General features: G+C 31.1%; 1 long non-coding RNA gene across 1 annotated transcript; it reads left to right on the plus strand.

Moving 5' to 3' along the window:
* The first annotated feature begins 255 nt into the window (after nucleotides 1–255).
* On the plus strand, nucleotides 256–3,392 carry LOC134694821 (uncharacterized). The gene is made up of 3 exons (XR_010102617.1): nucleotides 256–345; nucleotides 777–912; nucleotides 3,214–3,392. It is a non-coding gene; the product is annotated as an uncharacterized LOC134694821 (long non-coding RNA).
* The last annotated feature ends 14,390 nt before the right edge of the window (nucleotides 3,393–17,782 follow it).

Here is a 17,782-nt window from a genome sequence, read left to right on the forward strand (position 1 = left end):
CTGCGCACTATACATTGAATCTTTACATAATAGTTAGAGTCATTAATAATTTAATCATAGAATTACTGCTCAGAGCTTATACTTATTTCGAAAAAAAAAATCATGAAATTGATAAATATTTTTGCAGGAAACGCCAATTCTGAGTCTTTTGATGTGTCATTAATGGTCTGTCTGATTAGAAATTTAACATGTATACAAATAGTAGATTATTTACCACATCATTCGAAACATGATGACTCATCAAATTTGACCAGACTTTGGTACTATAAAAGAAAGATTATGCACGGTGATGCTGATATTTTCTTAGATCGAACTTTCGACTTAATATGGGATGACATATGTCAGGTAAGATTTTGATAAAAATCTTATCAATAAGGGATAAGCTTTTCAAATTATACTTAATATACATTTGTTGTATTAAATGATTTTTAGAAATTTAGTTTCGTTTCGATATGAATGAATTTATACTTATTATTTTATTAAGTTAAAGTTATAATAATGTCTCTTATGTTCAATAATATCAAAATGTATCTAAGGTTCAAGTGTCAACCGAAACCGAAATTACTATCGCAAACCATAATATTGGTTATTGTATGAAAGTAACATTAAGCCATTCTTTCTATCATTTTTTTCATCCAATAATTATTTCAATAAAGGGGGGTTCATATTAATGAATTTCTGTAAGTATATATCTGTCCGATAAATCCTTACAACTAATATAACTCATATATGACTGTATATTTTTTTTATATCATAACCTAGTTTTGTCTTTAAAGGCAATTATAGGAATTGGCGGTGTGAGTTTTGCAGAAAAATGTTCTCGTTTAAAAGTATGCTCACTTGAAAGTAATGAAAAGAAATTCTCAAAAATTTAAGGAAAACAGCTAGACTGAGGCAGAAATGATTTATACAGTAAGTTGTAAATATTGTGTTTACATATACATATTGCATTAAAACCGATCTGTAATTAAATTCATAGCATATATTTATATCATTAGGCATTGATGATGAAAAATGAAAAAAAAAGGTAATACTAATTTCATATCGTACGGTCTAGTCCAGTACAGAAAGTACTACATGTACTAACTATGTGTGTATGTCGATTCGAAACTATCTCAGATAAACATCATTACATTAAAATTTAACTGGATATTTCCATGATTCAAAAACTTCTTACGATCTTTAAAGCCAAAGTGTGTTTGCTATTGCCACTTATTAATGTCCAGTATATTTTTGTTTACACTTCTCACCAATATAGACCAGTCTATTTAAGAAAGAAAAATTGACAAAATCATGGCCGTTAAATGAAACTATGATTTTTTTTATAACACAGATGTTGTAAGTCCTCTGCCTTGAAAATGCTTCTTTTAACCTGCAAATAGTGAGTCCTTGACATGAATTATCATGGATTTGGTCATTACTGAAAATTAACTGTTAACAAAACTTTGAATTGTCCCAATACCAAGGTTTTTTCGACCCCAAAAAATGATAACCTCGGCTTTTTTTTGGCAAAACATTTAGGAAATTTGGACCTAAATGCTTTTCATCTTTGTATTTTGTTTGGCTATTTAGCTTTTTTTAGTCCAGTGTTTTAAAATGACGAGTCCTTTATGGACGAAACGCACATCTGGTGCAAATATGAAATTTCTTTGATGAGTTTATTTATAATCAATATCATAGTTTACAAAGAGATTTCCTTTCATAAATAAAGGCAATATATAAGACTCATTAGTTATCAGACTTATAATTTGATACGCTGGACGCCCGTTTCATCTACAGAACACTCATCAGTGACGCTCAAATAAAAAATAGTTAGAAAGCAAAACACGTATAAACGTGAAGAACTGTATGAATCAAGAATTCTGAAAAAGTTTTGCCAAATGCCGCTTACAAGTCCCTTAAAGCTTTCTGCATACATTTACATTTTGATGTATTCTATCCGTCTCCATTGATTATTTTCATACAAATCGCAAAGTATTATTTATGCAATTTCTGTAAAACATGTGTCAATCTGGTTATTCAAAATATAGAACACCACAAATTGTAGAAGTTGTATATTCTTTTCGTTGACAAAATATGTAGAAAGTATCTACAAGCTAACCATAAAAATCGAAAATCGAAAAGAAATATAACATCATGGCAAATTAATGGTAATCGTGAAGTGTGAGCAAACGCTGATTCAACTTTATTCAAAGTAGCTATTGGGTGGATAGAAAATTTTAGGGAAATGATAAAATTGAACAAAAAAAACCAGTTTCAATCCATCATTTTCTACATTTAACAATGCCTGTACCAAGTCAGAAATATGACAGTTGTTGTCCATTCGTTTGATGTGTTTTATCATTTGTTTTGCGATTTGATTAAGAATTTTCCGTCTCGAATTTTTCGCGGAGTTCAGTGTTTTTGTGATTTTACGTTTTTAATATCGTCCCACATATGATGCATATATACTCAATATCAAATTGGTAGTATAACGTTAGTCTGCAAAGATCATTATGTACAAAAAGGACAATCAAAAATAATGAAAATCCGACAACAGCATTGCAAAAAAGGTCTACTGAGCACTTTATAACACAAAGACTAAGCAGTATCGATCCACTTAGATCGGGATATGATCTCAAGAACTTAAAGAGGAAAACTTTATCCTACTCCACTTTGTGATACCGAATGCACGACTTAAACTTCACAACTATGAACCGATAATAAGACAGCTAAATAGTAGTGAACATTATAAATCGCCATTTTACGTATATCATGTAAACGGATGAACACATATTTCATATGCAATCGCTTTTTTCAATGTTGATAGTTATAAAGAATTCAAAGTGCACATTTTGAAAGTTTGAATCAATCATTTGCGTGGAAAGGGTGAATCATATCTTTTGTTTAGCATATTTTGGATGCGTTTGGATCGTTGTGAATCTCATGTCAACTAACTAACTTCTTCTATATGTTCTTACGTGGTAGTTTGTAGAAAAAAATATAATTTTTGTTTTTACTAGATCGGTATAAAATCCTAATTTTATAAGAACTATGCGAAAGTTTTCAAGATGATGTAATGAAGTTGTTTAATGAAATAAATACTATCATTCGCTTAAGGAAAAAGTACATTAACTTTAAACGTTAAAAAAACACTGATGCAAATTTTCTCTGAAGCTGACGTCTTCATTAAACTATTCTTTGTAATCTACATAATATTTTTGACTTTTTCAGGACTTAGGGCATGATTTACAACAGACACTCGGCATCCATATATAAACCATTTGATTTCCGCTATTTGCTGACCATTTCATTTATTCAAAAGAAGCTGACTTGAAACAATCAATACCTCGGACGAAAGAAATATAATCTAGCACAATTCTTTACATTCACGTACAGCTTTACAAATGTTGTCAATCATAATTAAAGACTTAATTTTTTTCACGATCCAAATGAAACAGTTAAAGATGACAGTGATTGAGCAAACACAATTCACAATTCTCTTTCTTTTTGTTGACCGTATTAACTGTATCATGGAAAGTTTATTTTCTAAAATTAACAATTGAAATCTATATATATAAAGATGATTCGGATTGACAACTTATTTTACAGAGTAAAATAGATTTAAAATGAATAGAATTTGACACATTTAAGTTAATTTATGCGCTAATCCTAAATTGCGTTATGATAAAAATGGCATAAACATGATAAAAAAATGACAAGTATGATCATTTTGTTTTAGGGGGGTTCCAGATGAAAATGTCAGTGAACTATTTAAATTAAAATTCATAACCATGATTGCGCTCTATTCTTGTTATTTAATTTCAGAGGTTGAGTTCAGAAAAACAAATGAATTGCAGTAAACAAGTATTTTTATACCGATTTCCCTTACATTCTTTCACATTTTCCACTCATATAAATACAGGACATACCAGTCAGTCCAATAAACCAATAGAACATTAAACTATAATAATTTATTTTTGTTCAATTGTCAACGATAGCTCATATATCTATTTAATATGATCTTAAAGCATTGTTCTATTAAAATCAAATACAACTGAACTTATTTATGTCACAACTGAATGCCAATCAGTAGCAGTACATGATGTACAGCTGTAAATGAAGGTAATATACATTCAATATCGAATCCAAATGATAAGATGCACACAAAAATCACAATATGAAAGTATGTCTAGTCAGGTTAACAAGTTTATTTGCACACAACATTTGAGAAAGGTTGTTATGTCATGGCAAATGTAATAATGACACAGTGAAGTTGTTTTATTATAATATTTAAATTTCCGTTTGATGTCATGTCTCAGTTCTTATATATTGCAAGTGAACAAATGCAAAAGAGAAACGAAAGATACCAGAGGGACAGTCAGACTCATCAATCGAAAATAAACTGACAACGCCATAGCTGAAAATGAAAAGGACAAACAGATAAACAATAGTATACATGACACAAGATAGAAAACTAAGGAATAAACAACATGAACTCCACACCAAAAACTAGGGGTGATCTCAGGTGCTCCGGAAGGGTAAGCAGATACTGCTCCACATGTGGCACCCGTCGTGTCGGTAGGTCATATGTATAAAGGGAAGGGGATTGTAGTAACCACGTAAGGAACATATCCGATATCATTTTTGAAACGGTTATTCCATAACGGTCAACCAACTCGTGATGGCGTCCGTAAAATTCAATGGTGAGAGTAGTTTTGCATGATGCGTTTAACAATTCAAAAAAATGAGATCAAAAAGCTTTTGATGGAGTCCATTTTTCTCAGTTTTTATATTCTTATTTGATTTTGATTTATTGTTTGTTTTTCCGTCAGCTTTATTTTTTCCATGGCGTTTCCCTGTTCACTTTAACACAAACAGAAAACATAATCAACTTGATTAAATTGATGGTAAATGTTTTCGAGAAGGAAATACAAGCTGATGTAAAATAATCAATTATGTTTATAAGTTGATGAAATTATTTTCTCCACTTCGGCTTCTCCATTTGATCTCTTATCTGTTCGAACACATTTAGTGTATCAGGATTTTTTAGGGCATCAGTTATTATCATGAATATGCCTACTGAGTTGTACTAGTTCAGTACCGTACAAATATATTCGAGCAATGAAAACGATCAAATGTTTTCCCTTCAAAACAAATAAACAGGACATAACAGAATGAGTGATTTGTTTCTTGTTTATCTAAGTAGTGTAGAACTGTTCGTGTTATTTTTCTATTGTCGATAGGGTAATTTTTATCTGTGCGGCGTCACGTTTTACAAAGATTTTTGTCGACAAAATTATTGATGGAGTTTTTTTAATCGAAAATGTATTTATGAGGATACAATCAGCAATTGACGACGTCAACATTTCAAATACAGTCCTGTGAGAATTTGTTTTTATGATTATCTAAAAACACATCCCAATCAATAAGTATTGAAAAATTAATCACAAGAGAAAGCTTCCTTTAGTTGTTCTCATCAGTTGCTAAGAATCCTACCACCATACTTTCTAAAGTGAATAATTGATATTAAAATGAGGTATATTTAACTAACGGTGTCAATCTGTGTTTCTTGAAACATGGAAAATTGTTTAATAATTGTATACCCCAACTTGAGATTCTTATCTGTAGCGACATTTATTGTAACAAAAAGATAAATAGTAAATAACAAAACCAAAAAATCCCAGAATTTCCAGTTTAATAAGAGTACTTTTGACATATGAATAACACAATAAAGCTCATAGAAATGTACGTAGTTTAAAAAAGCACTCAGAAAAGGGGAATTTTGATCAAAATATCAATGATCTATAAGGTTGACAAAATATTCTTCCAATTATTTAGTTTCAGGTTAGCCAATTATATTTCCTACATGTTAACTGTTGTTTGTTTTTAGAATACTTCATTCTTTTACTTTTTATTATTTAAGGTATGCGTTTCTGTGGGACGAAAATTGTTAGAAAGTTTATCTACAAAATCGTTATATATTAACAAAAAAATATTTGCGAAATTTGTGATATGAGAAATGAAGACACATTTTGAGGCTTCAGATCATTATATATACAGGCATTAATGATTTTTTAGATCATAAGAAGATATAGTACAATTTTCAATTTTAAGTAAAAAATCTATTGTTATTTAAAGACAAAATCGTTAAAGGCGAATTCAGTAACTCATTTCACGAAACATCTCATAAAATGAAATCACAAAAATTCCGAACTCCAATGAAAACTGAAAACGGAAGGTCCCTAAACTAATGGGAAATCATAAGCTGAAAAACCCTTTGAAAAGAGACAAATCGTTTTAAATTTTCTTCGGAGTTCAGTATTATTGTGATTTTACTTTTTACATACCAAACGAATAGGCAACAACTGCAATAGTGGAAGTATTTGTAATACAGATCATCAGTGACGCTCATATCAAAATATGTATAAAGCCAAACAAGTACAAAGTTGAAGAGCATTGAGGATCCAAAATTCTAAAACGTTGTGCCAAATACGGCTACGGTAATCAAGCTATGCCTGGGATTAGAAAATCCTTAGTTTTTCGAAAATTCAAAGTTTTGTAAACATGAAATTAAAAAAAATGACCACATTATTGATATTCATGTTAACACCAAAGTATATCGATCATATACCTCGTGTGTTTTCCATTTAATCGACTTATGAGTTCGATGCTTCTGACTTTTGGCTGAAAATCTCTCTAAAAAAGATCAGAAGTTATCACAGGGATCTTTAAACTCACAAGCTGAAAACAATATGACAATGCAATTTCAAATGACTAAAAAAGACCCAACCAACTGATAAACAACACTACGGAAAAAAACCCATAAAACTGAAGACTGATTAACACAAACCCCACTAGAGCACGGAAGAAATCTTCAGTGCTCCAGTAGAGAAAAGTAGGAACTACAGACCCTGCTAAATTAAATAAGTCACTTGTCTGTTTACAAAACCCCTTTGAACTCTTGGTTTAAAAGCTTCCTTGAAGGCGGCAACTCTAACAAAGGTAATATCAGTTCGAATATGCAAATTAAAATATGTTTCATCAATGTTTCTTTAAGTCTGACATCTCTCCCCTCTGCAATGTCTGGCTAATGACATCCTTATCATTAATTAAGATGATATGAATAATTTGAAAAGCAACATCATGTAACTCTAAGTCGTATTTGGCATACTATTTTAGAATTTTGGGACCTGAATGCTTATCAGCTTTATACTTGTCTGGCTTTCTAAATATAATGAGCTGAGCGTCACTGATGAGTCTTAGGTAGACGAAACGCGCGTAGTATGGCCTATAAAATATATAAGCCTGTTACTTTTGATTAATATCCACACGAATGTGACCTACCGAATTATAGTTAGACTATCGTCCCCGAGAGTAAACCAAACCCAGTAGTCAGCACTTCGGTGTTCACATGAATATCAATTATATGTCATTTTTATAAATTTACTGTTTGCAAAAGTATGATTTTTTCGAAATACGACGGACTTTCGTATCCCAGGCATATATTACCTAAGCCATATTTGGCACAACTTATTTGAATGTTTGGTTTTGAATGAACTTCAACTTTATACATGTTCGGTTTTCTTTTCTAAATAATTTGATTTGAGGGTCACAGATGGGTCTTATATAGACGAAACGCGCGACTGGCGTATCAAATAATAAGCAAGGTGCATTTGATAACTATAAGCAATGTTGGGGACCAAATTATGTGATTTTTTTTTTGGTTCTTGTTTTAACAATAATTCACATGTTGATTCTATCATTATCTGGTATATAAATACATAAGTAGCCGAGGTCGCATGTTGACGGACCCGTGTATTTTAACAACCTCATTTGATCAGGGAAAAATCAAATGAGTTGATAAAAACTCATAGTTTTACACAATTAAAATGATTAATTAATTGTGTACGTTTTCTTTTTTTTCTGTTAAAAGAAAGCCGATGTACACTTTTTTTTGTGATAAAACTCAATTTTACCAAAATTATTACATAAAACATGGTTGACTTGTTAGTTTGATTTGAAGTATAGAATGATTGTAAAGTTTAATAGATTGATTTTCCATCGGAATACTTTTTTTGGGGGTATGTTTTACCATAATCTCTTTCATCGGAATTGCTGATTTTTCAAAACCAAAGTTCAAGTTATTGATACTGAAAAAGTAAAAGGAAGTAGCCTGTATGCTAAGTATTTTATTTATTATTTTCTGGTAATATTTTCACCTTGTGCATGGTGTGTAAGAGAATCATCTACAAAAGAGACATGAATTGAAATTAAAATGAATATAATACATAAATAAAAATAATTGATATCATTCATTCGTGATATTACAAAAAGGCATTAACATTAACAAATATTTTCAAGGCGTTTAATAAATTAAAATCATTCATAAACAATAAATTAATAAAAATTAGAAAATCAGATTGTGTAGCCCTCAAATTTATTATTTTGATACTTTTATACAATGTCTACATACCGTCTTCTAAAAAAAACATTTTAATCACTTTAGGCTTTTTAAATAATTGCTAGAAATTTAAAATGAAGTATGTTATATCTTGCACTTGAACATGTTGTAATTAAGAAATTAAAGAGAAGCGACATTCATACTCATAACTTAAACTCAAATGAAAAGAACTAAATTGTACATCTTCCAATTGGTAATTAATGATGCCAACTTTTCAACACTATAAATGCATCCAGTATAATATAGTTACGTAAATACTGCACAAAAATCCAAATTTATGATGGTAAATCTTCAAACAAAGCAACACAACGGGTGGTACACTTTGATCAGGATCTGCTTACCTCTCCGGAGCACCTGTGATTACTCCCAGGTTTGGTGGGGTATGAGTCATTAGTTTTTTATTTTGTGTTTCGTGTACTATTGTTTGACTGTTGTTTTTTTGTTTGTGTTAGCCATGGCGTTATCAGTTTAATTCCGACTTATGATTTAGATTGTCCCTCTAGTGTCTTTCGCCTCTCTTTTATTATATTAACAATATGATTATCATTTTACGTTTATCCATGTGGTAAGTATAAAAGAAAAAGATACATTATTAAATGGAAGGGCCGTGTAGCTCTTGTTGAATACCTTTTAATTCAATTTTTACTTCTTAATTTTATACGATATTCGATTTGTAGGCACCATCAGGACGATTGGTCCTTCTAAAGCCAATGAATTCCCTAGCATGCCTATTTTTTTTTCTGGTTCGTTTTGCTAAGTCTGCTTCTGAGTTTCATATAACTATTGTATTTGAACTTGTACAGCATTCATTTGATAGGATAAGCTGTCACTTACTGGAATGTTTTACAACTGACACTGAACACAGTTTCGCGTATAGATCCATCGGAAAAGAAATGAATTAACATCTTATTGGAAGTGGAATTAAATTCTATTCCTTCAGTAAGTCCATCTGTCAAAGTACCTAGTAATGCTTCGGCTGTTACCCCACCATCATATACCTACTCAAAATAATTTATAACGATGTTTCAGTGTTTCATCATACCGACATGTTCATTGAACAAACTATTAATGTAAAACAGAATATTGACATTAATTTTAACTGAAATAAATATGTTGTATACAATGAGCTACATATTATCCACTGGACGATAAATTAATGTACAACAGAACATAGATAAACGTTTTTCATTACAGTATTTATGATGCATAAAAATGAAGTACATATTGTCAACTTAGCTGGTTCGTGGCTGACTACTACACTTTGTTCATAGACATCCGACACTGGCACTTGTCTCAGATTTTTCCCTTAATACCTTCATATAACACAAGGTACTTAACATCATTCAAGATCATTCGTATTAGGCTTCAGAAGCATGTCAACGTTATTTTTTTGTAAACCGACCAAGGATCTGAAACACTGAGTTAGCAGCGAATATTTAAATAAGATAAACCAGTTTTTCAATGGTCAATCATCTGGCTAAAAATTAATGTGGGAAATTTTTGTCAATGTATAACTCAACATTTGTGGCGACATGTCTTACGTTGTGTACACGTTTGTTTCATATCAAAATGAATGTCAAACAGCTTACAGCACTGAATGAGAAAAACAATGGCTTTTGCTTCTGGACAAAAGTGGAACGGAGAGATCCATTTGGTCTGTAAAATAGAACAAGAACTAAAAAAGAGTGAAAAACGGTCGTAGTTACAGAAACAACGGAAGTGCCTTTCTTGAATATAGGTAGGATTACAGTCCATTTCTAATCAGGGATAGCAGATGGTCATTTTATCTTACGACAAACTCTTACAAAAATTCAGCATAAAGCAAACATATGTCTTGATATTAGATGAAATATCAATGTTTTAAGCTAAAATGTTTAACCAGATTGAATATATATATATATGAAGAAAAAACAGAAATAGTGATCTTTATTTTGGAGGTATACAATACAATCTAAGTAATTGGGCATGGATATTTATTTCAGCCCCCCTCCCCATGTTCCTTATTTATTTAAACAAGACCCCGGAGAATTTTGTTTTAAGTCTGATGTTTTTAAAAATGTATTGAGACTAATCAAAAGGATATTCAAATGTTATTAGAAATATACACACCATGAACAAATAGAATTATTAGCTTAATTCACATTTTCTTTCAGTCCCATAATCAACTTCAAAATTTTCCGCAACTTTTTGAGTAATCCTAATTTCTAATGTAAAGTCAAGAGATAGCCTGATTGATGTCAATACAATGGGAAAATCTGAGTTCTTAAAATAAAAACTCCTTACACATAAGACAAGCCTCAAATATCACTAATTTGCGTTTGTATCACTTAATCTTTAAATAATTTGAAATAAAGATAATTCATATTCAGAGGGAAGCTGACAGTTTTTTTTAAATAGTTTTTTCATATAAAATCACTTACTGCGGACTCAGGTTTCACAATCCTTTTTCGGTATACAACACAAAATCACGTTAACCTGCTTCTGATGCCTGCTACGAATGAACCCGACAACAATTATAGTCGTGTCATACACCATTGTGTAGATAAATCAATTTAGATTTTCGGCATAATGATTTTAAGTAGTTTTGACAACCGAGAAATCGAAATATAACGGAAATTCGGGATTGGGTGACATTTTTTAAAACAATTAGGTACTTATCTTGTGTTATATTAAGGTATACAGGAATATCTTTTTTCTGAGACAAGTGCCTGTGACATCCGGTGAGATGCGATCTATCGTAGATTCTGATTTGTCGTCCAATCAAATTACGTGAATAATACCGAACTTCACATTGTAAACATGAAGTTAAAATGCTACAATCCATGATATGTTATCGCAAATCGGAAGAATTACATTTTTCTTTCTTCCAGCAATTTTATGGAACACTTATTTTCTAGATGGTAACATATATTGTCGCAACCATAGCCTTCAGTTCATCAGTTTCCTTTTTGTGTCACGTCACGTTTATGTGCAAAAAACATTCATGAAGATTAGCGGATTTGTTTTTAAGTAAGATTGATACCTTTTTCGATATTTTTTCCTTTATGTTATGCAATGAATTATTGAGATTTAATATAGGATTTTTTTACGCATTTATTAATGCCTTTCTATGCATCAGGAAACACATTGTGTTGTCTGTTTACATGTTCGGATATAGTACGTATCTAATGTAACAAAGTAACGTCAAATTTCGTTAAAATCTCCGTGTCAAAATGTTATCCTACAAAATTGGGCCGTACCATTTGTTTAAGTGTAGCGTAATACAAGCGGATTCCAGTTTAATAGTCGACTTGCTGTTGCATTGACTATCGCGACTGGTACCACTAAATGCACAAAACCTGCTTTAAATCCTTTTAACTGCAATTGAGATCAACCTATGATTTATAATGGTGCAGGCTTTTTATTTTTTGTTGTATGCGTAAGGTGTTGTAATTCTGCTTCAGATGATGATCTCGACTACAATAATTTTGATTTTTTTTTCTTTTTGATTGTTCTGCCTTTATTTGTATAAAACAAATGGAAATGAAAATACAATTAAGACATAAAGAAATAAAACATGTGTTGGCAAAACAAGTTTTCAATCAAACTTAAGAATCCCCCCAAAAACATATAAAACAATAATATTGCTAGCAAGGCATGCGCTAGATATTGAATAATTTGAATATGTTTATACCGTAACGATGTCTGCATCTTCCTCAATATTAAAGTATGTAAAGTTTAGCTTAACTTTTGAACCTTCCTCAACTGTTATATCGTAATAACAATTGTGGTAATTGCAGTATTTTGATAGGTAATATGGTGACGTAAAACTTCCAACTGTTCCACCAAATATTCCACCACATGCAGCTGGCATAGTGATTAAATAGTAGAATTCTATTATCAACGTAAATGGCTGGTTTTCCAACCATTATCGACTTTTTGTCATATAAGTAAAGCATGTGAACCAATTGGGTAATCTATCCATTTTTATGGAAAACATTTGACATATTTCTCATTCTTTTTAATTTCAATAATGAGAATAAATCAAAGGGATAGGAAGAATTTTATTTCTGTGTTTAGAAATATTGTCAATGGCGTGACAACAATTTTTTTACTGATATTCATCGAATTGTTTTAAAGAGTACAACATCTTTGTATTTTGTTTTAAAGATTCTTGTTTTTTTTTTTCATTGATTTCGAAAAAAATACTATTTTTTACTTTCCTTTTTCCTTTTTCTATAATATTTGTATGTTAATGTTGATCTTAAGTGGGGTATTCCCCTTCAAAAAACATTTTTACTTAATAGTGTTTTGCATACATACTCTATGATAAACCACCCTAAATTTTAAACAAGATAACAATTGTCAATGAACACAACCTTACCATGAGAATTACATTTTAGACAAAATCAACATATACAATAATATATTGTAAAAATTTACTTGGTGTTGATAATTTAAAATGTTACGCGTATTTACAACATCTTTGTATCTAAATAGCTATAAATTTAAACACATATGTAACAAAAAAAGCATAACATAGCATACAGGCAAAGCATATTGGCAAACATTAAAGTCAAGAATACACAAATTTACAATAATATAATAACACATTCAATGAATGTATAAGCACGTCATAAAGAAGAGATTCTCGTGTGCTAGATAATCTATGTTAATAAATCTGGACATTCACCAAACAAGACTGTATCTGCATTTATTATTGTTTTTTTTAATTATTGCATTAAATTAACACATATATTTAAATTAATTGATTCAAATAGATTGATTCTAGCCTTATTAAAATGTAGCATTAATTCTTTTGGTTTGTTTTTGTTGTTTAAGGAGGTGAAACAATTATACAGCTTTTTTCCTAGACGAAAAGTTATAATTCGAAAGAACCCTAGACTTTAGCAATGAACCTGTAAAAAAAGTCACAGCATCAGTATTCATTGCAACAAGGACCAAATTTTGTGTTTTCTAAAATTGCTCTATCAATTTTATCGTTTGTTTAAAAAAAAAAAGGTACCAATTTCGTGCATGTTAAGTTGACCTGCGGCCAATTTTGCTCCTGTTTTATATCTTTTCTTTATGACCTATAGCATTCATTTTCTATGTATGTATACGTTTGTGGCTTTCGGATGGTTAAATCTACTGTTCATAAGACAACTAAATTAATCTCAAGTAGGTACCATGTGTAAATGTTTCCCTGGTGATTCTATTTGCTGGAGTGCATGTTTCAGCTTTAAACTGTGGATATTCATGCTATCTAAATATTTATGTTTCATCCAATCAGTTTATAACCGGACAGATCAGGTTCAAGCATATCGATATAATAGAAAAAACAAAGGGAATCCATCCATGACACAAAGACAAAAAGAAAAAAATGTTAGCGCTTTTATTGCTGCTCTTCATCCCAGGGCTACTTCGATATTGTAAGGTTATTGCTAGAATATAAAGCTGACTCTTATGTCATTTGTGATTCGGACAATGTTAGTTTATTGATTTTACCATCTCGTAAGGGTTATACAAGTATAGTGAAAAGGCTTTTATTGTACAGAGGTGATCCTAATAGAACTTCCTGTGATGCGTCTAAAACTACTCCATTGTATGAAGCTTCATCGGAGGGTCATACTGACATAATAAAATTACTATTAAACCACAATGCTGATCACAAAAGGAGGTGTACTTGGAAGGAAGACACTGCCATGGATAGGGCAGTGTGCAATAATCGTATAGGTGTAGTTGAAGAACTATTAAAGCACAAGGTTGATTGTACTATATCAAACAGAGAAACAAAAATACCACTGTTTGTGGCTGTAGAAAACAATTATAAGGAAATCATAATTTGATGTTAAATTTAAGTTCAGATGTTCACATTCGAGATAAATTCATCACAATGCGCCTATATTTAGCATCAAAAAGCGGTGACTTAAGAACAGTTCAAGAACTTTTGAACCAAAACGTTGACCCTGGACATGAATACAATATATCGTCCTTGTATATCGCTTCCTATGAAGGTCATTTGGATATTGTTAGGTTAGTATTAGACAAAAACATTGATACCAATATTGTAAATAAGGAAAATGAATCCGTCCTTTATGCAGCCGTAAGTAAAGGTCATACTGATATTGTAACAATTTTGTTAGAACACGACTGTAATCCTAATATTTGCAATATTAACAATGAAACACCGCTACATATAGCGACACGTTTGGGATGTAAGAGAATTGTTAAATTATTGTTAATTCACAAAGGAGATCTAAATGTGTATAGCAACGAACACCACACACCACTTATCATTGTGACAACACTCGGTCGCGTTTGAATTGCAAATTTATTATTAGAATACAACTGTGATGTAAATATTAGTAACAATGAAAATGAAACCCCACTTTATATAGCATCTTGTAGAGGAGACATAGCCATTGCAAAAATATTATTGAATAACAATTGCGACCCATTGATCAGTAACAAGGACAATGAATCTCCTCTAGTAAAAGCAAAAAAGTTAAGGTCATCTTGAAATTGCTCAGATGTTGTCCGAAAAACTCAATGTTAATAACATCTTTTACAAAACTTAATAATTTAATTTTGGATGTAAATCGTCTTCTGATTGGCTGACGTTATTTTTTATGAGCCCATAGCCATAATTTAGTCATGTTACCGTGACGTCATCATGGTTTTCTACGGTTTAAAAAGGAGTTTAGAATTAAATTGTAAGAAATGACTGTAATATTATTTCTGTCTATTCGAAATAACAAAAACAAAAAATGTTGTGCACACTGTTAAATAACCCGCTACGCCCGTTATTCAGCGTGCACCAATTTTTTTATGTTATTTCGTCATAGACAGAAAAAACTATTACAGTCCTTCCTCAAATATCTTTTAAATAATTGTAAATATTTCTTTTAATAGATTTCAATATATGTAGAAAAGTGTATGTGATAAGGTGTACGTTTGTCGAATTAAAATATACATTTGAGATCCTTGTTTGTTCGTGAATTATGTTTTAGAGATTATTTACTGAAATAAAAACAAAACTACAATAAAACAATACCAAGCTCAAAGAAAAATTTAAATTTGAAGTCCCTTATCAAATGACAAAATCAAACAATTGAATGGAAAACAACTGTTATATTCCTGCCTTGGTACAAGCACTTCCTTATGTAGAAAATGGTGCATTCATGAAATAAGTTGCTTTAATTTATGATTTACAAGACTAGTGAATATGTAATTATAGGACCCTAACTATATTCCTCACAGGTTCGACGGAATTTTTTATGGTTGTTGTTTCACATAATATATAAACAAATAAATGTCTCAAAAAGGATCTCCGTAACCTATCAAAAGTTTTAGCTGATTTGTTCCTTTACTAATGCTCTTTTGACTTAAACTATCAGTTTTAGATTCTTGATTTTTTTCAATTTCACCTAGGTACATCCTAAAACATTTGTTAATCTTTTGTTTCTCACAGCGGAGTTTATTTTCCTTTTGACTCAGACATAAGAGTTTCCACGCTCAGACAAGAAAACCAATCTTGATATGTTAAAAAGAAGATGTGGTATGAGTGCCAATGAGACAACTCTCAATGTCAGTTTATATTATCACTATTTTTATTGTGATAAAATATTCAACTATGTTGTAATGTAAATTTATCTTCATATCTATATATATATGTGTTTGTGTAACACCGTACACCAGGCACTATTTATGTATTTAAGTCATAAGTTCTGTTATCATACAGGGTATCGAGTGATTAATCCCTCCGTATCTTTCGCCTCACTTTGATATGTAACATTTCAGTGGTAAAGAAGGAATACAAGTGAGTTGTCTTTTTAATCATATTATTCATATTATTATTTTCAATAAAAGGCATAATGAAGATAATTATATATAAATATAATAAATAAATCAATGATTTGGAAAATACGTTGAAGGTATAAAAAGTCAAGAATTTCTGAATGCAATTAGGTTCTATCTGGGCACTCTGGTTCTAAACATTGGTTCCATCTGTTTTTTTTTGGTTCTAAACCTTGGTTCTTTGGTTCGAAACCATGGTAACTGGTTCAACATCCGGGTTGTTTGGTTAAATCAACCCAACTTCTTGGTTCCTTCTGGGTTCTATTCTAGATCATTCTAATGTTCTCATTGAACTTGGAGAAGATAACCGCAAGTATCCGAATAAAAAGAAAAAGAAGGTCAAAGACGCTAAAATTGTTTTATAACATTAAACATTTCATCATCGGCGGTAAAGGAAGCTGTGAGGTATTTATCTTCTCTTTTAATAATTTTCGTTTAATTTTTTTTTAAATGTTAACTGTATCCCAACCCTACCCCTAATGTGGCATGAGTGCCAATGAGAACTCTCCACAAGAGATCAGAAGACAAAGGAATTAACAACTATTGGTCACAATACGGTCTTCAACAATGAGCAAATGTCATACCTCATAGTCACGTATTAAAGGCACCGAAATGACAATGTAAAACAATTCAAACGAGAATAGAAACGGACAAATTTATGAACAAAAATGAACGAAAAACAAATATGTAACACATAAACAAACGAAAAACACTGAATTACGCCTGTTTTAATTCTTTTGATGCTAAATAATTGTCGGAATTTTTTTTCTAATAGCAAAGAAATGGACAAGATTAGTATTTCAACCCCGGTACGACGGCAAAAATCAGGCCCATATTTTTTTGTCTCATAATTATATGCTGAGACCCCAGCCCTTGAAAATCAAAAGGGACGTATTTAGATTTTTTTTATCTATCTATAATTTGCTGACTGGTGAAAATTATTTTCAGCAATATTATTAATGGGCTGCAGCGTTTCTGTAGGTTATAAATGTAATAGCTGTGGAACGTTTTTATTATATAATTGTAAGAGAGTATTGCCTTCTGCTGAGTGGAATTGTGGAATAGAGGAGTCAAGACGTTCTTATCCATCCTTCTAGCTTTGATGGCGTCATGCCTGTCATCCTCATTCGCAATAATGTGTTACTGTAATTATAATTTTCAAATGACTGAATGACGTTGATTTCGACTTATTGGTCAACTCTACGGTATTGAATCACGTCGACTTTGACATAGTCAATAATATAAATGATACGAGCGAATAACATCTTTATAAGTAACGAATCGTCGCAAAAATATTCGAAAGTCAACGTTATCTAAGCTGATTTATCATTTGGCAGTCGTGTTTAAAAAAAAAGTGCAAGTTAAAGAGGGGAGTTCGCCATCTAAGCTCCTTCTTGATCTGCCAACAGCATACCCCGCTTTGAAATTTTTAGCAAGAAAAATGCGTGCATTTCTGTATTTCGGTTGCAGGAAATTAAGGGACTAATTTAAGACTATCAA

Source organism: Mytilus trossulus, chromosome 13, assembly GCF_036588685.1.
Source record: "Mytilus trossulus isolate FHL-02 chromosome 13, PNRI_Mtr1.1.1.hap1, whole genome shotgun sequence".
Taxonomy (NCBI): domain Eukaryota; kingdom Metazoa; phylum Mollusca; class Bivalvia; order Mytilida; family Mytilidae; genus Mytilus; species Mytilus trossulus.